This window comes from Anguilla rostrata, chromosome 18 (assembly GCF_018555375.3).
Source record: "Anguilla rostrata isolate EN2019 chromosome 18, ASM1855537v3, whole genome shotgun sequence".
NCBI lineage: Eukaryota > Metazoa > Chordata > Actinopteri > Anguilliformes > Anguillidae > Anguilla > Anguilla rostrata.
In genome coordinates, this window is record NC_057950.1 from 1395001 (window position 1) to 1422476 (window position 27476).

Below are 27476 nucleotides of genomic sequence, written 5' to 3' on the forward strand. Positions count from 1 at the left end.
GTAAAAATTCACGCAGAAACTGGTTGACCTTTTTTTCCACTGCACCGCACAGAGCGATGCAGTGTTTCTATCGTGCTGAATTCAGCGTAAAAACACCCTCTCTGAAGCCCAGATGGCGCCAGGCCACAGGTGGGCTGGAGGGCTCAGCTTGCGTTATTGGTCAGTCAGCACGCCCGGCTCACTCGCGTTAACGGCGCCGGGCGATGCGGGCACGGCTGCATACGCGCACATGCCGCAAACGGCGGCTCAGCCAGGCTAAAGGCCAGAGAGCACAGCGCTCAGCAAACTCTGTTTCAGAACAAGGTCAGCGAGGAAGAAATTGAATCCCAACACTTTTATGCATGGCTGTTCTTTGTTATTGATTGAGCGCGGCTAAGAGAGCATTAGCCTTTTTTCTAAGGAGATTGTTTTTTTGTTTTCCCCTCTGATGTGGCTCAGGGAGAGCCTGATGTGATTGGTGAATGTTTCTGGAACCGGAGCTTGTTTATCATGCTCAGAGCCTATTCATTGTACACAGGGAAGACTGATGGCTTTATATTAAATATATTAAATATGCATGATATTCCTGAGTATGACATTATGACTTAGCAAAACACACACATATCAGCAATAATTATGCCTGCTGTAATGACATGTATGGTTTTTTCAAATGTATGTATAGTTTCTTTTTAAATATGATGTGTGCTGTTGTATAACGCGGAGGGAGCAGATTTGATAATCACAAGCTTGGCCTGTATTCAGGTTCTGTGTGCTATCACTAGTGAACAATGTCTTGTCTATTTCTCTCTAAATCACTCATTCTCTTTTTTGTTGTTGTTACTTAATCTAGATTTGAAGAAGTTGTTTACACTGTTTACATCTCACCTGGTTTATGGTTTTTTTATTTATTTATTTATTTTTTATTGATTTTTTTAGATTTTAGGTGCAAACAACTCTCTGCTTTTCTAATCTAATACATTCAAATTCAAGACGGTACATTCAGAATCAAGTGGTGGGCAGCTGCAGCAATGCTGGCCTTGTGTGCTTTCCCCCACAGATTACCTTGGAGCTGAAAATGTCAGTGAGTAGGTATGGATCCTCTTAGCGGTACGATGGCATTATACCATCTGGTTCACACTGACAGTTGTTCACGCATTATAATTTGTTCCTGCTTCACGCTCTCTGCTGCCCGCTGTACGTTAGTGCATGTAAATGAGCTGGTAAATGAGCTGGCTCATGCCCACTGTACAGCAGTGCGGCTGTGCCGATGTACATCTCTGATGTAACCTCTCTTACTCATTTATGATTCCCTGTCGGGTTAACCCTTTAGGGTGTGAGATCACAAATATGTGATTAGAATGTTCTTAACTGTACATTCCAATGCTGATGTAACAATCACTGCTGGTAACTGAAAGCAGTGGCGTTCTAGAACACTGGCTTGGAATACATAAAAAAGAAAATTCCAAAAAAGAAGAAACGACTCTTCAAAGGGTTAGCTTCACTTCACTGCATCTTCACCGATCTGCTCACTTGAGATGGTTTGAGAAGTGTTCCATCAGTAGGGGGCACAAGACTGCTGTGATTATTCCTGCTCTGTTCAGGTAGCTGTCAATGCGGAGATGTTCTGTGCTGTTGATGTACATCATCTGTACTGATACTTTAAGCATAATCTGAAAGGTGACCGTGTACAAGGGATGTGAACTTTATATTTGAATAATGAGCAGAGGTTATTATTTTTGATGGGACTGTCATTTACCGCAGTTAGTTATGGTTATACATATGTGGTATGATGGCTGGGGAACTGTGAATGTGATTCAGTATTTGCAGGTAGGAAACCCAGCTGGGGTGTGGTCATTGTACCCCTGAGTGAGGAAATTCACTTTTACAGAACTGCTTCAGCTAAATGTCTTGCAGTATAAATTGACTGTATGTGGGGGAAAAAACCTAGTCTGTGTAAGTTACTCTGAATGAGAGTGAATTAGTCATTTGCAAAATGTTTGCCAAACACATGGTTATGCTGTCATTTTCAAATGTTCAGTTTCAAACCTTTGTCGCTAATTCTAAATCAGGGAAACAATGACAGAATAATTTTGAAATCTATTGTCACATTGCAATCTGAGAAAGCTAACTGAACCTGATCTTGTGCTGGCAGGTGAAACGCACTTAGAATGTGGCTGTAGGAGAACTAGCTTTCGATAGCGGTTATCCAAATTTGTGATGCGTGTAAATTTCTCCTTTGCGTTTCTCTGGAAAGCCGCGGGTTCTGCGGGTTGCTGTTGCTACTCAGCCCTTAATTAGTCAATTAAAGCACTTGATTGCACAGCCAGCTCCCCTTGTCGGGATTCTTGCATCTTGGCTGTTAATTCTTCGGTGAAAAAAAACAAAAATCCAAAAAACCAGCAGACCCCATGGATGCCCGTGCTCTAAAGTATTTGTGTGCCAGCGAGAAGGTGGCGCACACACAGATGTTTTTATTTCACCGGTACTAACGCCTGAATAATAGAAAGCTTTCTGAGGAAGTTTTCTCTTTTCTTGCTTGACTACACTTGACTACCACCCATATATGATTGGGTTATGAAATGTGTAATATTTGTATATTGAGCTTCAGAATGAGATTTCAATTTCTCCTGGGGGTGAGTGCCTTGCTTTGCGAAATTCTCAGAGAGGGGAAAAAAAAAAAAAACTTTTAACCCGTTTCCCTCATGTATAAATGCATGAGATTCTCGCTTACTATGTCAGCTTTAAATCAAGAGGCCTTCGTGCCAGGCTGCATGTTTAATACTCCGCCATTACGCTCAGCCGCATCGCGGCCGTCTGAAACGCACCCTAATGGAAACAGGCACAGTATTGGAAAACTGTAATAAATACATAAGCGCATAAATAACATTTTAATCAATCACTTCATGTGACAGCCGTGTGAAGAAGTGTGTGGAATGCGTAAAGAGTCAGCTGACATCAGAAGCCAATCGCGCGTCTGCATCGGTTCAGTGGAGCAGCGTCCTGATGTTGTTCCGGCGCTGTTGCCGGTTGGGAATCTGCGGTGTTCAGACCAGTGGAAAAGCGGCGTGGTGTTCATGGGCGTTGAGCAATCTGGTTAATGCGTCCCCGAGCGGGAATTAATAGGTTTTCTGTCTCTGGCTCCTCCATAGCTTCACCGCCGTCATAAATATTAAATCAGTGCAATTCATTTGAGCATGTCACTAGCATCGCTTCACACATGTAAGGTATGAAGCAAAGTGCACGCATGCAAACATGCTTTTTTTTCCTTCTCTCTAAGAGATTTTCTTGCTGTTGTTGACAAAGCTTTACGTTCAAAAATCATTTCCTCACATATACGCGCACACACACACACTGGCTCGGCCCATTAGAATTGTAAGAGTAAGTTCGTTAGATTAACTGTTACAACCCGGACAGGCAACGGAGTAGTCCCACTCACACAGCTATTCTGAAGCTCCTGGAAATGGATGGAAAAGAACCAAGATGATCATTGGAACCCAAATATTGTGACATGACCTTAATATTTTCCGGACCTTTGAGTGACTGGCAAGGTCAGCCCGAGCTACTTAGCGCTGCTTTGGGCTAATTAAGACTCCTGTGATGAATAGCTAATTAGCAACAAGCTTGGCGGAGCTCGGGGGAGAGGCATAATCGCAGTGATTCCAGGGAAATGATGGTTTACTGCAGTGGTGCTGTGATCTAACTGGATTTTCACAAGTCTTTCACAAGAATCTTCACCTGAGTGGAATGGTGCTAATGTTCATTATAGTGAGCATTTCCCCCGATATACTGTTAGCGGGATCACACAAAGCAGTGCTGTTTCCCAAACCAAAGCGTGTACTTGCACATGTACAACTCACATTAAGCGAGAGATATGTAAAGGCTGTTCTCAAACATCAGCTCCTTATCAGGAGAGACCTTTAAAAAATGAGTGTGTTGTGTGATACACCAAACTCAAGTCAAGCTGACCACATCTACCCTTCGTTTGCAGTACAAGGGTTTGCTGTGTGAAGGGTCATAATCGGCACACGAGGTCAGGACAGTGGGCAGGGATGTTCAGTGGCCATTTCTGGTCAGGAAGTGTGCTGCTGCAACATTGGAATGTTCAAAATGTCAGTCCTAAAAGACGGGTACATGAACTGCAGGAAGGATTTTAAATCCTTGTTGAGGAATCCGTGTTCTGTGAGTCAGGATCAACGTTTCTGTGTATTTACACAATTACTATTCAAAATGCAAAAAAGGAATATTGTATTTGATATTAGCAGATGTTTGATTCAATCCTCTTTATCCTGTAAACCTCTGCCTGGCTGCGTTCCCTTTCTGGGTTTCGGTATTTGTGGCGCATTAGCCTGATTAAAACATGTCTGCGTTTCGTTGGGAGTGACAGCTATGAAATGCTGCTGCTGGGATATAAATGAGCGGTTTTTGTTTTCGTACACTGCGGTGCATCCAATCAAAAAATCTCATAATGTAGTCATAGTTTCCAGGCTGGTTGCCACGGAAATGTCTTGAACACCGGCTCCTTCGTCTGTGTGCTGATGAAGACGTGTGCAATGGAAGGATGAAGGTAATGAAACCTTAAACCCCAGAAACGGCCTCCTCATCAATCTGAGGCCTGCAGGGCCAGGGCTGCAGGTTGGGGGGGGGGGGGCAGGATCTAGGGTGTAACTAATTTTAATTTGTTACAAAACATATGGGGGGGGGGTGATGGGCTTCCCAATACATTTTGTCCCTGAGGATAGTGCAGGGGGTAATCCCAGAGTCCAGCGGGACAATCGCGCTGAAATCTAAAGGAGGGCACCCGTGAAAGATGTTCCTGTCCCCTCTCACCACAGTAAATTAACTGGGAGCTGTGAATAGAAATGCTCTCTGCAGCTCCTTCATTAGATCTTTCCATTAGATTAATAACAAAAAAAACCCATCACAACATGCGGCTGGTGTGGCGAGATGACATTTCAGCCTTCGGCGCGGAGTCCCTCACACTCTTCCTCGCAGACCGCTGACTGCGCGCGATAAGGGCCCGCGTACCCTGGGACTCCGAGCTCGCGGCTGATTGGCTGAAATTTCCCCCATTGAGGTCTTTCCACAGAGTCAGAGATCGACATCTTGGCAGCTAGGGTCAGGTTTCAGAGTGGATCATGTGCGTCCGTCCGTGCGTGCGTGCGGTGCGCGTGTGTGGTGGGTGGTGGTGGAATCAAATCCTAGCCCTAATATGTTCCTTTTTGAAATGACACTGTAAATGCAGATGCAGTTGTGATAAGTGTGCTAGTCTTCAGTCCTGCAGGGTTCAGTTAATTTATTATCACTTACTGTTCATTATGTCCGTTTGTCAGGGAAGCTAAGTGACTTCCTTATCTATGATTAGAAGATCCACTCTGGCGGTACTGAGGGTAATGGTTCTGTACCAGAGGGAACCACAGCAGTAATAACAGTGAAAATGGGATTCTTGATTTTCCCATCTGTGGTTTTTAACTGAATTCTCTTAGTTTGGAACCTGCAATCGTATCTGTAGTTCCAGCTCATCACTGAAACTCTTCTCTCACCCCAGGAGAGCGTGAACGCACGCACGAGTGCAGGTGAGGGTTTGCCAAGGGGGGGGGGAGGGGGGGGCTGTTGGTTGCTGGTGTGTGATTAGACATGTACGTCCTGCCAGCGAAACTCCCTCCCTCCCTGGGTGGGGGTGTACAGCCAGGATGCCATGCTCTGGGGGCAGGTGGGCACCATGGGCATGGTCCTGATTCCATATGGGAATGTGCCCCCCCCCCCCCCCCCCAGAGTGACCAGTTGACTAGAACACCTGAATACTAGTGAGGAAAGGAGGGAAATGGAGGGAAGGGGAAGGGTAGATTCTACTCCTCCGTCTATTTATCTTCCTTATTATTGCCCTGGCTTTACTCCAAGGACATCTCCACCCCCCCCCCCCCTCCCCGAGGATCCAGAGGTCATCTTAAGGGAAAATGCACATATATGCCCCAGAGGCTGACCCTCCCCAAATATGCCCCAGAGGCTGACCCTCCCCAAATATGCCCCAGAGGCTGACCCTCCCCATGTATGCCCCAGAGCCTGACCCTTATTGGCCAATTCCATTATCCCTTGACACTGTGCCTCCCCTGACCTCTACTTCCAATGATTTTCAGTTTTTTAAATTCATGTTACTGTCAAGAAGTATTAAAATAGCTTCGACACGAAAACGAAAAAAAATGATACTGGTGCACCTCGTATAGGTGCGGGGGAAAAAAACAAAACAGGCACTATAAAAATTTTATATCAATTGCTGAGTCAAGGTCGTTTCTCCAAAGCTGTGCACTTGGGCATACATTTAATATTCTAATTAAATTTTGCACCAGAACCCATGCAATTAGCAAAATAAGCGTTAAAAAAAATTGGGAAGGCATTTGTGATGCATTGCTTTAATTGCATTGCCTTGGAATGGAAAAAGAAAAAGAAAAACAGAATAGGGCAGGATTGCCAAGAAACCGAGATGGAAATAGTAGAGGTGTGCAAGCTAAGAAAAGTTTGTTCACCAGTCTCAGCGGTGCGACATGGTGGAGTAGAACTGCTAATAAATGGTAAATGGCTTCATTTCGGTAGGATCGGACAAACTCTCAGAAATGGAGAAAGAAACGTTTTGGAGCTGTATATAAGAAACCCAAATCACTCCCAAAGGGTGACTGTGTAGGGTCAGCTCACAGTGCATTGCTGACATGGCTCTCCCTAGCAGTCACTCCACAGCTGACCGTACTGCTACAACCAACACTTTTCTGTGAAAGTTTGCTTTAAAATGCCAGTCTGGGGTGTTTAGACTTTAACGTTGCAGCAGCATACGGGGCCTTGCGTGGCTCTTGAACATGCACATTGCCCATGTTTTTTGTTGAACTGAAAGCTTTCATTACTGTCGCATTTTAATTGTCTGTTGTGCATGGTTAGTCCTTTTAAAGTAAAATACACACATTCAGCTTTGTCAGGCTTGGATAGACTATTCTGAAGGAAAAACGTTTCATATGCAGCGTAAATGGCGGACTTGCAGTTACTCGGTCACCCAGCAGGAGTCGCTGGTGCACAATGAGCCGTGGTCCTCCCAGTCAGCTGAATCCCTCCAATCCCAGCAGAGCACTGATTGGTGGCTCTGGAATGGTTTTGATTCCAGACAGTGAGGCCCGTCCATGCAGTAGAGCTCTGCCTTAACGGGATGAGCCGCCCAGCAACCCACATTTTTATAACATTTCGTTTGTCAATATAAACGGATTTGAGTTATGAACAGATTCCATCAAATTGTTCACAATCCCACCATATTTTTCATTATCTTGTGAGTGACAGTCAACCGAATGTTTTTTTTTTTTTTTTTTCCCCAGATGGACCGAAAATGAAATGCATATATTTGTTTTGTATATTGATGCATACAAAAATGCACGCTTGCATTCTTCATACGTTGGCGCACAGAAGTGTGTATTTAAAATCTCTCTGCCTGTGACTTTAATTAAAATTCCAAACACTCCCAGACCACACGTGATACACACTGCAGAGCTAGCCCCTGAGTCTGTGATACGCGAGGCGAGGTCATGAAAACGGGCCCCTAAATAATAAATAATAAATAATAAAAATGATGAATAAAAACGGCGTGCTGGTGCCCGAGGCAGTCTCCTGTACGCGCTAGCGGTCGGCTCTGTGTACATGCGGTGAAGCCCCACCCCCCTCTGTGCTGCGCTGCTGTAATTCGCGCAGGAGAACGGGCTCTCATGCACGGCCCGTTACGTGGTTCGGTTTAACAGTGTTCCTGTAAACACTACATTGATAAATCACAGTTTTTGCGGAAAATGTATGCACGCCCACTTTACACATTAATTTATGCACACGGACGTGACCAATGAAAACCCTGGACTCTGTTTGCTGTGAGCGCTTGAAGCCGCTGAAAATAATGGTCAGTATAAAAAAAAAAAAAAATAAATAAATCTCTCGACTTTGCACGCAGAAATGATGAAAAATCATTTAATGGCGGCGTTTTATAGTTTTTTTTTGTTTGGTGTATTTTTATTGATGTGTCGAGGCTGGTGGGTAATGTGCGGTAATCACAGCCGGGTGGAATATTGCGTTCTGCATCTCACCAGCGCCTTGGCTCAGAGAAAAGGGCTGTAATGTACCAGGCTGTGTGATGATAATGAAGGCTGCGGACAGGTTTCACCGCGTTCCTGCAGTCCTGGAAACGGAGTGGTAGTAATTCACCTGCTCCTGTGCGGGTTTTTAGTGTGTATGGAACTGTTAATGGAACCTGGTTTTTTCTCCTGTTATGAATGTAACGGCTGCAGCGGTTCAGCAATGGCGACGGCTGGGTGTTGAAAAATGCCGCCCGTCAACGTCTTTTTTTGCTCGCTATTCTCGGTTGCCGCCGCTTGCGTTATTGCCTTTTCTGCAGCCGCTCCTCCACGGTTTGACCGAATCGCGGGTTGACGGGATTTTGCAGGATCTATGTTCTGACCCATTTCATCCCGTCAAACACAATCACTGCTCGTGAGCTTGTGTAGATTTTCCCCCCCGCAACCCCCCATCACCCTAATGGGGTCAGAAGGCCAGGACTGAGCCGAACTGATGCAGGGTCAAGCCTTGGTCTCTCCTGCAGCACTATGGTCCAGAGTCGTCAGCAGTGTGCCAGGGGCGGAACGTAGCATGCCACCCTCTGTGCCAGGGGCAGGATGTTAGCATGCCACCCTCTGTGCCAGGGGCAGGATGTTAGCATGCCACCCTCTGTTCCAGGGGCAGGATGTTAGCATGCCGCCCTCTGTGCCAGGGGCAGGATGTTAGCATGCCACCCTCTGTGCCAGGGGCAGGATGTTAGCGTGCCACCCTCTGTGCCAGGGGCAGGACGTAGCTTGCCACCTGCAGTGCCAGGGGCAGGACGTAGCGTGCCACCTCTGTGCCAGAGGCAGGAGGTATTGTGCCAGTGCTAGCATGCAGCGGCGAGCAGGTGGCAGAGGGCGTGGTCCACAGGTTACCCACCTGCAGCTCTCACAGAGGCTCCAATCATCAGTCTCGCAGGAGTCATCGTGTTACCGTGGCGATGTGAAGGAGCACATGCCAGGTGTAATCGGCCTTCAATCAGCGTCCCCTCAGGCACTCAAACACCATGGCAACCGCCTGGAGAAGCGTGCGCTGAGAGCCCCGCCCTTTCAGTATCACTTTCCCTCAACCTGGGGCCTCATTCGATTAAAGACTTTCAGCACCCAGCTGAATTTCCTATGATTTTGTGGTTCTATTGATCGACGTATAAAGCTATCAAGTAGGCTAATCAAATATATCAGTAAACCCCGCACACGCTGTATTGGAATGCAACTTTATTTTTATGTTACGGGTGAAATAAGCTCCTGAAAAGAACAGCGTTTTATTGCTGCTCTTGCAAAAACCGCCAAATTGCGGTGGCCTTGAGAATCAGCAGAAGTGTGTGATGAGCGTGACGTGTTGTGGAATCTTTGGCCTACGGCAGGAAGTGGGCTCCAGAGAGATCTCATCCCCCGGCACGATTGCCAAGATTCCCATTTCGGAGGGTATTTTGCACGCCCCTCGGACATTGATGGGGAGTTTGTTCCCCTCGCGTTCAGCGCGGTGAATGAATAATCAATACCAGAGGAGCAGAAGATGCAGGGTAGAGCAATTTGAGCGCATAGAGGCTCCATTAGCATCAAGCCTCACAATTAAAGCAGCTGCTAGACATTAAAATTGCAGCAGTTATTTGCACCGTTGTGGAAATGCACCAGAAATGAGCAAATTAGCTAATTAAAGCTCTGTGTAGTAAAATCTGTTTTTATTCACCCTTTCCATAGGTTATTTGTTAATGAAAATAACTGTGCATAGGGGACACACAGCATTACATCTAATGAGCATTAAAACGGTACTTTTGGGAAGAATCAACACTGTCTTTTGAGTGCGATTTTATTTTTAACCATAAATTGTTGCATTGCAATGTCAGGTGAAGGCAGACGCTGACAGGGCTATTATTTTGTTAGCTTGGTGAAAGCCTCTTGTGCAGACATGAACTTGCCACAGTGAAACTCTACTTTTGGTGGCTTCATACTTCTCTGTGATTGACATTCTTTTTAATGCTGATTAACACAGCTCTGCTGTTTATCAGTGCCATAGAAGACCTCAATTGCACTCCAGTAATGAGCATCTAGCCCACTGTTGTCACTCATGCATGAACTTTTCAGAGAAGCCTACTCTGCGGGCTCGTTCTGTATCCACCCTGCGATCGTCCTCCACGCTCGTTCTCTCTCTGTTTATGTTGTGCTTTACAGAGGCAATCCCAGCCTCGCACAACCTACACAATCTTCTCCTCGCTTCAGGCTGCTGTTTTTAAAATAAATAAACGTAAGCGTAAGCGTAAGCGCTACTCGTGAAGCTTCGTGTTTGTTGTAAAAGTCCCGCAGCTGCTGTGCAGTTTCCTGCGGCTTTCACTGTGACTCGCTGCTTGTTGTGGAATTGCTTGGGGCGAGATTTTCTCAGAAAAGCCACAATAGTGGCGTGCCACTGTAACAACCAGAATGCATTTGCGTAGTTCTAAATCACAATTACAAATGGCACTTCTAAAGAGCCCTAATAGTGTAATCTTGTAAAGTAAGTATTTGCTTAACAAACAAAAAAATAAAACAAAACCGTTTTATTGTAGCTTTTCCTGCAACTGCCTGGACCAGTTATTTTGATGCACACTAGTCGATGGAGGGCAAGTTGTTTGCAGTTTTCATATAATTTCTCTTTTTGACATTCCTGGACTGGTTAAAAACATCTTTTCTACGATAACGTCAGTGATGAAAGCATTCCCCAAATAGTCTTGTATCATATATTTATTGTTCCAAACTAGTCCTGTCCAAAGAAATACCAAGCAACAGTGGTTAGGGCAATGGTGTCAGTCATATTCAGATTCGGACTGAAGACCCGCCTCCTCAGTCTGTTTCCTGTTTCCCCCTCCCCATAGCACTTACAAATGTTGTACTAATTCAGGCTATGCTATTTTTCTGATTGTGTATTTCTCTAGGAATTGTTGTAGATGTAATCTGTATTCAGAACGTCTATGGTGGTGTTTGGTTTGTGTAGTTAACTTGGCGCTGGTGATTTGCTGATGCTGTATGAATGCTGGCCTGGGAATGTTGTGAGCCAGATCTGTTAACTCCTGCTCATCTTCATCCTGTTATACTGTAATTCACCTTGGATAAGAGACTGTCTGCTAAATTAAGGCAATATGTCGCACAGAAATATCCTGGGGGTTGTTATTTAGCCATTAAAAATATTGGAGAGTGCCTGCCAAATGCGTTTTGAGATTTTTCCAAATGAAAGTATTAAAATGGCAGGTTTGTGTGACATTGCCAACATTCTTGATTGCGTTAACGTTAAAGAACATCCACAGTTCTCCAAATAAGAAGAACGCTGCTGAGCTAAAATGAAAGGAAAAGACTAAACGAGCATATTTGTGCCAACAAGGGATACTAGCGTCAGACACAGCAGAACGTCTGACAGGGCAGGATTCAGTCAGACATGCTTATGTATCAGTCACCGTACAGCCATTGTTTTACTGTTTAACCATTTAGGCATGAGCTACAGCTTATGTATCGTATATATGACTACTGCCAATGTCCTGAATTTCCATTACGCAGATTACCACCAAATAAATAAACTAATGTTTCGCTGTGTGGAAAACCCAAGAACCCTTTCAGTTGTATCCCGTATCATGTTCATGATCAGTTCTCCTGTTTACACATCAAGCCATTTCAAGGGCAAAGTCAACGCATGATGTGCAGGTTTATTTGCTAATGCGAGTGATTTGGGAGAGAGCCGCTCCTTTTCAGCACACTGTCTGAGCCCTCTGCTGTCTCCCTGTCCTGAGACAGAATCAGGACCCTGGACAGCGGGAGCCTCACACTCGGGCACAGCTGAGGCTGGTCAGTAATCAGTCCAGCAGATGCTGGTCGCCTCCATCAATCCTAAATCCTAAATCCTAAATCCTAAATCAGCGTGATAATGAAGGCGTGCTTTGGCTGGCTGTCGCGTGCATGAAGAGAGAGGTTTATTGAGTTTGTATGTTAAGTTTAATATTTTTCATTCTTGATCATTTTTTAAAAATTGTCACAAAGTGGCACTGTTATGCCAGTCTCATTGTTTCTCTTTTATCCACCAACCACTCCGTGAGCTTGGCTGCTCCCATTCCACATGCTCTTCAGCATCACCCCTGGCAATTTGGATTTTAATTAGCAATTTGTTTACCGTTTCATAAATGTGCGCACCTGTAACTTAATTTCTCGTTACTGTGACGGAACAATATATTAAGATCCACTGTACTGTAGAAGCCGCTAATTAATCTTGCCTCTCTGGTGCATATCAAGCTCGCTCCATTCATTTCTCTTGCGTGCCGTTCTTGAGTGAAGTTAGCATAAGCTAGTCATGCCTGGTGGGCAATACTGAGAGTGCATCAGGGTCTTCTGATTCATCCTGGAAACTAACTGCAGATCTAGAGTAAATATGAAGCCCTCATCGCTTTGAAGATCACATGTAAGCACTACCTTTTAAAAATGCTGATCTTTATGGGCTTTAAACTAAATATCCATGTGCAAGCTTCTTTTTTGACAGGGTGGATAATAAATGACTACTACAGCCTGCAAATTATATAAAAATGACAAATCAATTCTGTAAATGCAGAGAAACCTCAGGATAAAACAGACAATAGGTGGGTCGATTCATTTACAACAGTTCTGCACTAGTGTCATCAGTGAAACAATTTGTTGTTTTTTAATAAGCATCATCAAGCGTTGCAAGGTTTAGAGGCTCTTCACATTGGCTTTATCACTCCTCTACTTAGTTGCCACTTCTGTGGGGTTGTCCGCTACCCTGTAACCTGGTGCCTAGACTCTTAACCACACTGTTAGCAATGCTAGCAATGTCTCAGGTGTCTGGAAGTGATGATAAGGCTTTTGTTTTTAAGCGGTGTAGCATAATGGTTGAAGATCCAGTCATTTAAGTGTTGTGGGGTTTACAGCCAGGTGAGGTGCTGCCACTGTACCCCTGAGCGTAACCACCCCTGCTTCAGTAAATGTCAGCTGTTTTACATTACAGGCATTTAGCAGACGCTCTTATCCAGAACGACTTACACAACTTTTACACAGCATTTACATTGCATCTATTTATACACCAACTATAATATACTGAAGCAATGCAGGTTAAGTACCTTGCTCAAGGGTACAACAGCAGTGTCCTACTGGGGAATCGAGCCTGCAACCTTTAGGTTACAAGACCAGCTCCTTACCCATTACACTACACTGCAGATTGTATGTAAAGATAGTGAGCTGAGTCACTCTGGATGAGTGTTTGCCGAATGCCTAAATTTAATGTTATTTTCTCTTTGCGAGTTTGAGACCCCACTCAAGAAAACCCACCCTGGAGACCCTCATGGGTCTGTTCTTGGCCCCCTCGTGTTTTTAATAGGTTATACAGTGTTTTAGAAAGCTTAGTAATGTGTCTGGTTTGAGACAACCAGCTTGCTAGTGACCAGTTTGATTTATTTTGGGGGTTGCGAATCAAAGGTTAGCTTGTTTGTATGTTTGGAAGAGACAGTGGTTTATTTGCAACAACTGCCATCATTCCAGTTTCACCCCGTTCTCTCTTTACTGTTCTTCTCGCATTTCCAGCTGCCAAATTGACTTTCTGAAATTATTATTATTAAGCCCTGTTGCGTGTGGCTGTGTGGTAGTTGGCTAGCATTATTCCTCATACTTTATCATCAATCCATCCATCCTTTGTCAAACAGCATGCTAGTGTCCATTTGAACACATTGGTAAGGCATTGTATTTCTATTACAACTGTGAAAGCTATTTGCCGAACCTGGGAAAATAGCTTAAGAACTTGCGCAATGTTTAAATTCAGGAAGGTCATTCACTGTTTATGCAGGTCAGGAGCATATAGATGATCTCTACCTTCATTTAGCAGTTTTTTGAAAAGTGTACTGAGGTCCTTCATGAGTTGTTTTGTATCATTAAAATGTGAGCAGGTTCAGTCTGATGGTGCATACATCATTCATGTGGCCTTTTAGTTACTGTGAGTTACAGTGTTTATGTAGAACAGAAATTATTATATATAAATCCCTTATATGCTCCTCAGCAATATCAATGAGTTTTTACAGGTTGATGTATTATTTTTAAACAAGAAAGAAGCTTAAGGCCATAAATCTGTTTTATGAAAGCGGCAAGTCATTCATAATGTGGTGGCTGTGAATATTGGCACTGCTATCTTAATTGCCATTACCGGGCTCCTTATATGACGTATGACGATTAACTGCTACAACTTTGAGCGTCCATCCCATTTTATTGCTTTTGACGTAGCTTTTCTTAAATGTAAATTTCTCTAACTTTACAAACAATCTAGTGTTTGTATCATGCATTAGTGTAGTAGTACAAGGACTAATGGCCTAATTATTTTCTCTCAAGAACTGTCAGAGTCAGATGTCATAGAATGTCATTGTCTGTGAAGTTCAGTATAAGACTGAATTTGAAATAATAATTATTAGGTAAGCAAAAAGGCCACGAAGAGAGACTCCCTCTGCCCTCTGTCCATCCCTCTGGCTGTCCATCTGTTCCAGGTTTCACGTGTTGTACAGGAACTTCCAAAAGGTGTTGTGGAGAAACCGATCAGGAGTTCTGGGAATGTGGGTCAGAACTGGCCTATGGATTCTGGTAGTTCTGGGAATGTGGGTCAGAACTGGCCTATGGATTCTGGTAGTTCTGGGAATGTGGGTCAGAACTGGCCTATGGATTCTTTTCATAAATGGAGCGTGGTGTGAGGTGACTTCATTGATCTAGTTTCAATAGCACAGATTTCTGGCTCCTTGAAGGATCTCCTGACTGGGTCCTATTTTTAGCGTGCAGAGGGACTGAGGGAGCTGTGGCTCCCCGTAGGCCGGTTACTGAGCCCAGGCTACTGTTGGGACGGTTGTGACTTACTGTCATAGACAAGAATAAAACGCTGAAATGAGAACAGGCCATTTAGCCTTTATCTTTACTCTGAAATGCTGTAAACTGATCTCACGTTGAGCTCATAACCTTGTGGTGCTATGAGCCTGTCCAAGTTTCCCAGGACCATCCTGGTTGCTATGAGCCAGACTTGGGTGACACTGTTGTGAACAAAGACTGTGAGAGATGTGAGAAGATGCACAAATTACAGGGGATGTGCTTTTCTAATAAACCCAGGATCAGTTACTCCTTACAGTGAACCAGGATCTCATGTAGGGGGGACTCCAGATGGAGGCAGTGAGTCAAGCTGACTCAACCACTGATGTACAACATAATGCTGGATAAAACTGGCTAAAACTGGCTAAAACCAAGAAGATTATATGAACCCAGCCTCACAATTCAAGTTCCCTTTCCTGAAGCTCTACAGTTGATTGACTGGGGTCAAAACTAGGTATAAGCCTGTCTGTGGTGTTGAATCTTATCTTGAAAGATCCTGTTCTATGACACTGTCTGGTATCAGTGGTGAGGAATGAGTCTGAAACATTCATTTGGAACATTTTCTCCTGTTTTTTTCCGAAAAGGCAGAACCAGACCTTGCGTCCATGGACAACCATATTCATTCTCTTTTTAATTCCCGATCCCTTAAATTCCCCCTTATAATGGAATGAAAGCAGTTGGTTAAGAAACATTTTCTCTCTCTCTCTGTCTCTCCTTCTCTCTCGTGCATGCATGCATGCCCACACACAGCTCCCTCAATCTAAGCTAAGACTAAAGGGGATTTCTCTCTAGCCACTGGCTGTTTTGAGACTAAATAAGGACTTTGGTCAATTAAAATCACACAGTTTTATGGGCAGGTCCAGCAGCTGCACAGTGTCTCAGGCATTGCAGCAGTGCTGATCTTTCATTCAAAGCGAAATGGCCGTGCGATGAGGCCGCAGTGCGCGTGTTGGGCTGAGGGGGTCAAAGCCAATCTGCTTCACAGGCCCGTAACTCCTGTTGATTATGTAAAAATCCCAGAACCCTCCACCGGCTGCCTACTCAACCGCTTGCAGGGCTTGAGCTTGGTCTTCCGGAGAGCGAGCACATGACTGCTGGCATCAGGATGAGTCACACGCTGCAGGCTGTTCTGGGGTTGGATGGGGTGAGACTCGCAGAGGTTTGGATGTGAACGTGTGGGGTTGGACGGGGCGAGTCTGGATGTGAGTGTGCGGTTGGATGGGGTGAGCCCTCCCAGAGGTTTGGATGTGAGAGTGTGGGGTTGGACGGGGTGAGTGGATGTGAGTGTTTGGGGTTGGACAGGGTGAGTGGATGTGAGAGTTTGGGGTTGGATGGGGTGAGCCCTCCCGGAGGTTTGGATGTGAGAGTGTGGGTTTGGACGGGATGAGTGGATGTGAGAGTGTGGGTTTGGACGGGATGAGTGGATGTGAGTGTTTGGGGCTGGACGGGGTGAGTCCCTTCAGAGGTCTGGAAGTGAGAGAGTGGTCGGACTCTGAGAGAAGGCCTGGCAAACGCACTCAGCAGATACTCTGCCATGGCTCAGATTTTCACTGCTGGGCTGCAGTGCTGCTGCAGAGGAGATTAGTCGGGGTAATCATTTGTTGTGTTGGAAGGGCGTGAGCTTAATGACATGTGGTGATTAATTATTTTTTTGCAATATATTTTCAGCCGTTCATCATATACTGAAAAACAAATAAAGGAGGGGTGAGTGAAGCCGACTAAAATAACATGGAAAGAAGAGCTTGCTGAACATAAACATGCAGTCTGCACCAGTAACCTGGACTACAGTGGTGTGGTCAGTGTTTCGGATCATGGCTTTTGGACTGTTGAGTCTGGTGACATTAAAACATAATTACAGGGAAGACATGCATGTGCCATGTCCTCACCACAAATACAACATGTGACTTTGTGAATGAGACAGGTGTGTCTTACCTTCTGCTTTGAGTACTATAGTTTTGTAGCAAAAATACTGGGGATGACGTGTGATTTGATGGCCACACGTCTGTCACACAGAATCAGTGAAATGGCACCAAGCGAAGGACGGGTCATCAGATCGTCTTTATCAGCGGTGCTTCGGTGGAGTTAATGACCGTTGGGCAGAAGCAGGTGGTGGTCAAGCTGGGCACAAGGAGGGGCGGCTGGTTTGGGGAACAGAGAGCTGTCTCAACCTTTTTTTATGGAAATGGATTACACTGAAATATGTTGTAGATATGTAAATGCTTTGGGAAATAAATTGAAGGAAATATTCCACAGCTGTGTGTGTGTGTGTGTGTGTGTAATGTGCAAATAATACATATTATTTGCCCCATATGTCATCATGTGTTACAATAATATATTTACTTTCAACGTGCTGCAGAATATTATACGTATTATTACATAAAGGTTCCCCTTGCAACAGCCAATATTGGCCCCCACCCGTCTCCATAATTAGCATCCTCAGTCAGAGGTCACTTCCCACAATCCCTTGGGGCCAGGGTACCCCGCTGGGGCCCTAAAACAGACCCCACGGCAGGGAGAGGGTCGGCATTCAGGCCAAGGACGAGCTCCGCGGGCTTCCTTTCATCCCACTAGGGACAGATCAGGGAAAACGAGAGAGAGAGAGAGAGAGTGAGGGAGAGAGAAGAAAGAGAGAAATTAGAATGCGAGGGATGGGAGGTCTTCGATGGAATGATCCGGAACGTCCCGGAGGTTCCACGTCCCCGCTCCACACCGCGAGCCGTGTTCAGATCGCACGGGTCAGTGAGCACCCGCGACTAAGGTCCAGCCAGCCAATCAGCAGCGAGCGGGCAGAACCAGCACCGCGGGCTCCCCAGTCTCTGCCCAGCCGCTTCCTGCCGGGCCCTCCAGGGTCTCCTCGTTCCCCGGGCGGCGATTGCCTCCGTTTCATTTCCTCAGACTGCCTCAGAATGATCTGTGGGCCTGTCCCGTCCTGTTTGTTTTCTCTCTTCCGTGTCAATGTCGTGACTTCAGAAATGCTTTTTCCCCCCTTTTCTCTCAGTCTTTTTTTTTTTTTTTTTTTCGTGTGCATGGATGTGATGTCAGCCGCTTCTATCTCAGTCCTCGCATGGCTGGTTCTCTCAGCCCGGCACGGTGTGAGGAACTGTCAGTGCAGACACATCCTCGTCTTCCTCAGTCCTCACATCCTCGTCTTCCTCAGTCGTACGGCTGGTTCTCTCAGCCCTGCACAGCGTGAGAAACCGTGTGCGACCAGAAAGGCTGAGAGAGGGGAGGGGCTTTGCCTCCCTCAGGATCATCGGCACGGTTAGCGCTGGGAGGCACGGGAGCTGAGCCGCTGCTCGCTAAATGTCCTACGCTAGCGATCGCCTGTGCGGTGTTCCTGCACGCTGCAGGCTCTCTGCAGCTCTGTTCCTTTAGTGCAGAAAGGCGTGTTTCACACAGGCCTGAAGGGCAATGTGCCTCTGAGCTCTGACTGCCCACCTGGCTCTCCGTCCTCCTGTCGGTCTGAAAAATGAAACGGATTTGTCAAAAACAAGCGCGTGATTTAGTCTTTTGGCTGCTACATTGTGCAGCAAACTGAAGGATAATGGCATTTTATTTCAGGCAAGTTTTTTTGTTTTGTTATTTTAGTTTCTATTTATTTTGTGATTACTCAGATTTAAATGATTTGCAGGAGAAAAAAAAACACACTTTGCCTTGTGTTCATGACAGATGTGCATGGGTTTCAAATTCCCACTGCAGTAACTAGGCAGGACGGGTACAACAGCACGTGTCTGTGTGTCTGTGTGTCTGTGTGTCTGTGTGTCTGTGTGTGTGTGTGTGTGTGTGTGTGTGTGTGTCTGTGTGTGTCTGTGTGTGTCTGTGTGTGTGTCTGTGTGTGTGTCTGTGTGTGTGTCTGTGTGGGTTTGTGTGTGTGTGTGAACCGGGGCTACAGTTTCCCAGCACTGCTCAGTGTTTTGGCATCTCCGAGCAGGCCGAGGGCGGGATGCATGCTCCACAAACGGCCGTACCGCCATCGCTGGGCCTGTGATGAGAGCGAGGAGACAGAACGTACCGGCGGCCCACCCACCGGCGCTCAGCGAGGTCACCGATCCCCACCGCATCCGGATGTGCAGGGGGCAAGAGCTCGGGCCTCTCCGATTGGTCAGTTCTTTCAGCCAATCATAAATTAATCTCAGCGTAGAAGCTCACGCCGCCAGCCTGTCACCAGGGGTGAAAGTGATGAATAAGATGGGGAAAAAGCGAGAGGAAGAAAGAGAGGAGGGGTTGTTGGGTTTGGGACCGTGCTCAAAAACGAAAGTGAAAGGAGAGGAATAGATCTTGTGGACGTAGACATTGTGATCCCTTTTTGGAGTGAAATGTTTAAAACATGAATGTTATTTGGCCTGAAATGAAAATAAAATGAACAAATTATTCCATTTCTCCCACACTGCTTTCATCAGGCGTTCTCAAAATAACAATATGTAAAAGCCATTATCCACAATGCAAATTGCCTCATTCATCGATCAAATCTTCTGCAACACACTGGGGTTATTCTACAGCTGAGTACACATGCTCTGTCTGTCAAACTGTGGGGATGAGAGAGAGAGAACATAAGAAAAAGAGGAAGAGACAGAAAGAAAACAAGAGGGAGAATGGGATTTGAGAGAGAACTGATGTCGACCTAGCGTCTCTGATGGAGGGTAATTTTTTTCTCTCCCCTCCTCCCCCTGAAATTGATTTTCTTACGGTCCTCTCTGCCTGCCCTCGGCGTGAAGAGGAGCTGCCTGTCAGCTCGGTCTCCCGAGCTTTGAACGTGACCGTAAATCAGGAACCGCTCCTCGATCGGACGCGGGGACGAGCTGCTCTCCAGCGCGAGCGACGGGTTGGCCTCGGGTCGAGGCTTCCGCGGCGGGGGAGGGGCTCTGCGTCGCCGTGGAGAAAGACGCCGGCCAATAGCAGCGCAGGAAACTGGCCCGGTGTTTTTCAATTAACATCTTCTGTGAACTGTGATCCAATTAATTATGTATCAACAGTTCATTAGCTGGCTGTTTCCTCTATGCTGTTGTCTGGCCTGTACCAGCAATGGCCCGCTAGGTGCTAAATTAGCTGAAGCGCTGTTATACTGAAGGAAAAGAGGGGAGAAGGTTTTTGGCAGTTTTGGCCCTTTCTCCATGTGCTGATAGGTGCTCTTTGATGTTGTCCTGAAGGCTAAGAGCTGATTCTTAAGCTAAGAATACAGCTGTAACAGAAGAGAGTAAATGGGTCTATGAGAGCGCATTGAATTATGTTCATCTCAGGCGGAACCACTCTCATTCCTGATTAAGAAAATAAAATGAGAAATGATGAAATGAAGATGATAAGTGTTGAAGCACATTAAAAGAAAATGACAGGCTGCTTCCTAGAGATGCCTGAAAGCTCTCCTGGTTCTCCTGCAGCCTGACATTTCGCTTCCTGTGTTAGATGTATGTCTCTCGCTGGCTGGCCAAAGACTGCTACGTGGCAGCAGGCTATCGGTGTGTGTGTGTGTGTGTGTGTGCGTGAGGTTGTGTTTGTGTGTGCGCAATATGGATTTTTTCAGATTTCTGAGATGTTCACGCACTCGAGGAGTGTGGTACAGCCTTTACTGTTTAGCCTTTACTGACCTGAGCTCACCTGCAGGCATAGTGTGAGAGTGAGAAACATACTTTTCAATATTATTATTTTTTACATCTTCCATCCTGTCAAAAGATGCTTGATAGCAAAGACCCCATCAGCAGAGTTTCCCCGAGGGGGGGTGGCTAAATCTGCCCTGGGGCAAACCAGCTGTGGTTCAGGGACTCCTGAAGTGTCCCTCTCTCTCTCATCCCTGAGAAGTGGGGGGCCCCAACGAGCTCTCTCTCTCTGCAATCCCCTGGAGAGAGGGTGGGGGGGGACCCAAACGAGCTCTCTCTCTCTGCAATCCCCTGGAGAGAGGGTGGGGGGGGACCCAAACGAGCTCTCTCTCTGCACCTGGAGAGAGGGGGGGGGACCCAAACGAGCTCTCTCTCTCTGCAATCCCCTGGAGAGAGGGTGGGGGGGGACCCAAACGAGACCGGCCCTGCGATCGGGGGCATGTCAGACCGGGCCCGAGCCGGCCTTTCAGTCAGCTCCGCGCGCGGAAATTGATTTCAAATAATAAAGAGTGAACATCCTGGAAAAGGTTGGTGGCTGTGTTTATATATAATTAAGGTTTCTAAAGGAAATCAATAGAGCACAATCTCAAGATGGAGGCTCCGTTTACACTCCCCCTCTTGTTCTTCAAATTCAACTTTTAGCCTGTGATTAAATTAAAGCGGGCGGTTAAGCAGAAGAGCTTGCAGTGACACCAGTAAACACGCCCGACAAAGGACACACACCGTCTGCTATCCGCTGATTTTACAGCTAGACTTAAACGTACAGAAACCTTCAGGGCTATTGTGATGTATGAATATATGCTGTGGTTTATAAATATAGCTAATTTCACTCCTTATCTGTTCTGTGGTTGTTCTTGTTATAGATGACACATAGTCCATATACATAAAAAAAAAAAAAAACTAATACATACAGCTACAGATATTACAAAAGATATATTTTCAAATGTATTAGGGTGGCAGGAATCAATATACTGCAACACTGCAACATACACTGGCAAATATACAAACCCGCTATCCTATCCCCATCCCATTCCCTGCTGGATCCTGTTATCCAATCCCCATCCCGTTCCCTGCTGCATCCCGCTATCCAATCCCCATCCCATTCCCTGCTGGATCCCGCTATCCAATCCCCATCCTGTTCCCTGCTGGATCCCGCTATCCAGTCCCCATCCCGTTCCCTGCTGGATCCCGCTATCCAGTCCCCATCCCGTTCCCTGCTGGATCCCGCTATCCAATCCCCATCCCGTTCCCTGCTGGATCCCGCTATCCAATCCCCATCCTGCTCCCTGCTGGATCCTGTTATCCAATCCCCATCCCGTTCCCTGCTGGATCCCGCTATCCAATCCCCATCCCGTTCCCTGCTGGATCCCGCTATCCAATCCCCATCCCGTTCCCTGCTGGATCCCGCTATCCAATCCCCATCCCGTTCCCTGCTGGATCCCGCTATCCAATCCCCATCCCGTTCCCTGCTGGATCCCGCTATCCAATCCCCATCCTGCTCCCTGCTGGATCCCGCTATCCAATCCCCATCCTGCTCCCTGCTGGATCCTGTTATCCAATCCCCATCCCGTTCCCTGCTGGATCCCGCTATCCAATCCCCATCCCGTTCCCTGCTGGATCCCGCTATCCAATCCCCATCCCATTCCCTGCTGGATCCTGTTATCCAATCCCCATCCCGTTCCCTGCTGGATCCTGTTATCCAATCCCCATCCCGTTCCCTGCTGGATCCCGCTATCCAATCCCCATCCTGCTCCCTGCTGGATCCCGCTATCCAATCCCCATCCTGCTCCCTGCTGGATCCTGTTATCCAATCCCCATCCCGTTCCCTGCTGGATCCTGTTATCCAGTATCCAGTGCCCTTCTCTTTCCCAGCTGGCTGGCTTGTGATATCCCCGCTAACTGAATCTCCCTCCTCATCGCCCGCTGGGTCATGTGATGCCTGCAGAGCCCCGGCCCTCTGCTGCTGCGTGTTCCAGTGGCGGGTGAATCTAACGCGTGTGCCGGTGCTCACGGCGCGTATCCGTCGCCGTGGCGATGATGATGAAAGGCGTGCCGGGGCCCAGGGATCTGTCCCGCGGCGGCTGACATTCCCGCCGCGAGGATACCGGTCCGCCGGGGCATCGCGGCTGACAGGCGTGCCCTCGCGGGTCAGCCCCGCTCGGCATTCAAGGACAAAGGAGATGTCCCCTCCCCTCCTGCCCCCCCCAGCCTCTTTCCGGCAGCTGTTCCTGCTTCCACGAGCTCACACGAGCAGACGTCTGTCCCCCTGACAGGACCTGTGTGTCTGTTCCCCTGACAGGACCTGTGTGTCCATAGTGTGGTCCAGTGGCACTGCGATATTTATTTATCTTTGATGTATTGATTTTTCCTATTCACACTAATCCAAAATACATATACATTCATCACCAAATCTATGCTGTACATGTGATATGAAACTATGATAAGCATAGGCATGAAATACCATTGATCAAAGTCTTTTAGTAGTTGTGTAGAAAAGTTGAATTGTTGCAATTATTGTGTATTTGGACTACCTCTCTCAGTTGCAAATGGTGCATATTTATATAGTACATTATTATTATTTGTCAGATGCCTTCATCCAAAGCGATGTACAATACGTGCATGACCGAAGGTCATTGGAACAACTACAAAACAGAGGTCTGATAAGGTACAATACTAATTGTGCAACAGTTACCCATAGCCATGAACACATTAAACATAGGCTAGGTCGGTAAGTTAAAAGTCAAGTCAAACTAGGAGGCACGATGATGAGCTACAACAATAAGATAACGTACGATAACGGTACAATATAAGTGCTGGAAGGAGATACAAGCATAACGTGAAATTATCCACATCAGTTTGTTCCAGTTATATAAAATAAGGATGTTGGGCCATTCAGTTACAGTATATTATAATCTTATGTGACTAATAATGCCCATTGTTTTGGCCAAACACAGACTTTTGCTTTGCTTGACAGGGCGGGGTAAATTCGGCTGGGGAGATATGGCGGTGAATGATCGCGGTTCGTGACTTCCTGTTCTCTCTCGGCGCCGCGTCTGAAATCTCGCTATTCGGATCCTTCTCCTGCTCGTTAACGGTCATATTTCTTTTATTGTACGGTACAGCGAGGCGATTGAGAAATAGATTCTGCGGTTCACGCAGAGAAGGCCGGGAGCCTGAGCCTGCAGACTTGGTTGCCTTGGAACTGATTAAGATCGTGAATCTTGACGCGGCTTCTGCCTGACGGCTAACTAAACCTGTCTAAAAGCCGTGAGCAGTGCGAAAATGTACACGGGCAAAAGCACTGCCTCCCGGTAAAAGCTCCTGCAAGTAAAGGAACACTAATTAAGAAAGCAGGTTCACAAGGATCACAGTGTGCCCGCTGTATTTGTCTTATTCATGTTAAGTTCCTGTGTGTTGATTGCATTCGGTATTGCAATCAGTATTTATCATTAACTTTGAATAGCCATTAAAACCTTTTTTTTTGTTAGTTTATTTTTTTAAACGGCTTCAGTGTCCCCAAAATGAATAAAAAAAGAGCAAGCACATGTATTTATTCTTAAGTTAAAGGAAAATGTAGGCCTCTGTCATTTTCTCAGAATTCCTCATTAAAAAATAAATAAATAAATAAAGATGTATTTTTCCTGTAATACAGGGTAAGAAAGTGAATTTGTAGTTGCTGCTGTCATAAAGCACTGCCATAATCCATTTCTGGTGGATTATGGATTCTGGTGGAATCTCCTGCTTCCTCTGCATTGTATCTTTGACATTTTACTATTCAAAATGTTGCTACTCATATGCAGCTATTTTTATGGTATTGCACTAACATGTTGGCATGAATTGGATCGTTTATGAAATGCACCTAATAAAACGTAATGCATAAAATCCCAGCATTACACAATGATTGCCATATTTTCATACACATTTCATGAGCATACGCATTATCATATTTGTTTTTTTCCATAGTTTTTTTTTTTTGTTGTTTGTTTTTTTTTTGCGTGATGAAATTGCCCAGCGTGCATTCTGATGAGATTAGCCTGGAGGATTTTAGGCTGACGGGGGTTAATAAGGTGGGCGGAACCGAGCTGCAGTCTGGCATGAATCATTCATGAGGGTGAAATCCGCTTGCAGTGGTACAGGAAGGAGGCGTTTTGGGGGGGGGGGGCCGTGACGCACGCGTCCCATCTGAGGGGGGGGTTTGTTTCGCGGCTCCACTGACCTGGCGCGCTGCTCCAGTCGAGGGGCCGTTTTGCACACATTAACCCCGAGTGGAAGGTGATTGGCCGGTGAGTAATTACCGCTCGCGCTGGCGATGACACGGAGCGCTGTAGTGCCGTCAGGCTGTCCTGGCGCGCGCGGCACGATTGACAGATCGCACCGTACCTCACTCCTGTTCTTGGTTTATTATTTTCAATATAGCGCGTGCCATCGCACAAGTGGACAAATATCAACTTGCGTTTGTTTAACTGTTAAAAGCAGTTAATCGATGCTCTCTAGGCTTTCCCTTGCAGTATCTGTTAGAGGATAAAGTATCGGCGGGAGACTCGATCAATCCCACCCCCAGAACGGTCTCTGCCACAAACCGGACCTCAGGCCAACAGACATCAGCTCTGATCCGATCTGCATGTAAACACCCTGTACATGAAGCTGTAAGACTTTGTTTGATTGCAGAATCCGGACAGGAGGTTGCACTTCAGGGGATTGCCTGTATGATGTCACACCCCCGTGTCATCCTTGTCCTCTGTCCCTGGCTGCGGCTGAGGCAGGCCCAGGTGTCGCGTGCTGTTTGTAGGTGATTCACCCCCCCCCCACCCCCTCCTCTGCAGCCCCTCTGGGGTCAGAAATGATTGATCTCTCATGGTCGGCCATCACAAGACTGACAGCTGTCGAGCTGGCCGGGTCACGGCATGTGGACATGGTGCAAGATGGCCATAAACCTATTTTTCTTTTTAACAATAAAATTTGTCATCCCACTTTTTGTTTTGAATACTGCATTTGTACACTGGACTGCGCGTTTTAGTCGCAATCTATTTAATATACTGTATACTTCAGCATATGTGTCCACTCACAGGAAATTCTAAGGAGAGAAGGCATCTTACCTTGTATTGCTGTGTATTTATGAGCTGTTCCTAAATAGCCACAGTCACACAGGTTTTTTTCAGTTTTTTTTTTTGTCTGGGGAAGGCAAAGCTGATCCTACATCTGTGTTTATACTCACTTGGACTAAAACACACTTTAAAATCAAACCGTAGAAAGGAGGAGTGCACATCAAAGCTAATAAGGCTAATGGTGTAATTGTGCAGCTCCTGCAGTGTGACGCACTGAGGCATAGGAAACGTTCATTTATTATATTCAGTAGATTTCATCCAATGGTATTTCGCACAGAACCAAATGCGGATCTCCTTGTGACAAGACATAACATAACATAATGACAAGAACAATCCATTCAGCCCAACATTGCTCACCATTTTCCTGACTAAACTGAGAATATGTGGAGCGACTGATAAGATTCAGTGCTGAGTGTGTGGCCTTATCAAATATTCTTTAGTCTTCCCAGATACTCAGCTCCTGCATTTTTTCTATCCCCCTTACAACATACCATTGCCAGAGTATGGTACTTTGTCATGCGCCTTTATACATCTTCAGAAGAAGGATTAAACTGCGTATGATGTTCAGGCTTCCTTCGACTAAAGAGATGCGTATCTGGTGTGTCTATAGAATCTGTGACCAGCGTAGAGCGGAGCGAGGCTATTGGCTGCTTTCATCTCCAGGCACAGTCATATGACATCTGAGTCATGGCCAGTGCATAACCGTCCTCCTGACACCCTTCAGAGCCTCAAGCGCACAGTAAAACTGTGAAAATCCGTCAGCCTGTCTGAGTCGTACAGTCAGATATTCAAATGGTGGTTATTCGCAGTGCACCAGTGGTATGGAGCTGGACCTGGTACCTGATGTGTGAAAGTTAGCCTGAGCACAGGTCAGATTCTGCTAGGACCAGAAGGGCAGGGGGATGGAAAAGCCTTACATGGCAACCGTATATCGCACCCCCTATGCCCCCCCCCCCCCCCCATCCCCCAAAAGAAACTGCACATCACCCGTCATTGCTAGGGCAACGGCTGTAACGTCTTGACAGCTGTTTATGTTTTGATATCCAAAGTAACGTTAGCTAACGTTATTAGCTAGCTAGCAAGTTAGCAACCGCTAACGTTTTTAGCAGAACTGTTTTTAGCTAGCTTGCAATCGTTTGCAATAGACCTGGCTAGTTCTAAGTAACCTTATCTGAGCTGGCTGACGCTAGCTAACGTTACGTCGCTAACAACGTTAGCTAGCTAACCAGCGATTGCTGGGCAGTTACTGCAGCTAGCTAGAAACAGGTCTAACAACGTTAAAAAATATCTAAGTGAATATCAGCTCATGCTGATTATTGGCATTGAATTGACGCCATACAAGGCGTATGTAATCAAAACTCAGACTGCGCATACGATGCATAAAAAAAGCAGCGTTCAGCACCGTTTATCCACCGAGATGCTAAACCTACCTTTGTTTTTCCTCTCCCCTGAGTGACATGCTCATCCACACACTGGCCTCTCTCCTGAGATATCAGGGAGGGTAGAGAGTCGGACGGGTGACTCTACACCGCCATCGCTCTCTTCTCTCAGTTACAGCAGCCAGATGGTAGCGCATCTGTGGAGGCGGTGAAGCGATGGCCGTCGGCTCCAGGAAGCCGATGAGGGATGTGTGGGATTGGGAGATTAGGCGTGCTCCTCCCTCACCATGGAACATTCTCCAAAGGGGACTCAAACCTGATCATCTCTCCACTTTGGAGGGACTTAAAAAGCCTGTATTATAAGTCTGTGGTTTATTGTTAATGTGTTTTGTGTTAGAGATCATATTATTCCTGAGACTTTGGTGCACATTTACAGTGGAAATGAAAATG

General features: G+C 46.2%; 1 long non-coding RNA gene across 1 annotated transcript in view; it reads left to right on the top strand.

Annotated features, from left to right (window-relative positions):
- The window catches only part of LOC135244518 (uncharacterized), a 27993-nt gene extending 517 nt beyond the window's left edge, over positions 1 to 27476 (top strand). The window contains exons 2-3 of the long non-coding RNA XR_010326989.1: positions 25211 to 25331; positions 27199 to 27476. This is a non-coding gene — a long non-coding RNA (uncharacterized LOC135244518). The remainder of the gene's footprint in view (positions 1 to 25210; positions 25332 to 27198) is intronic.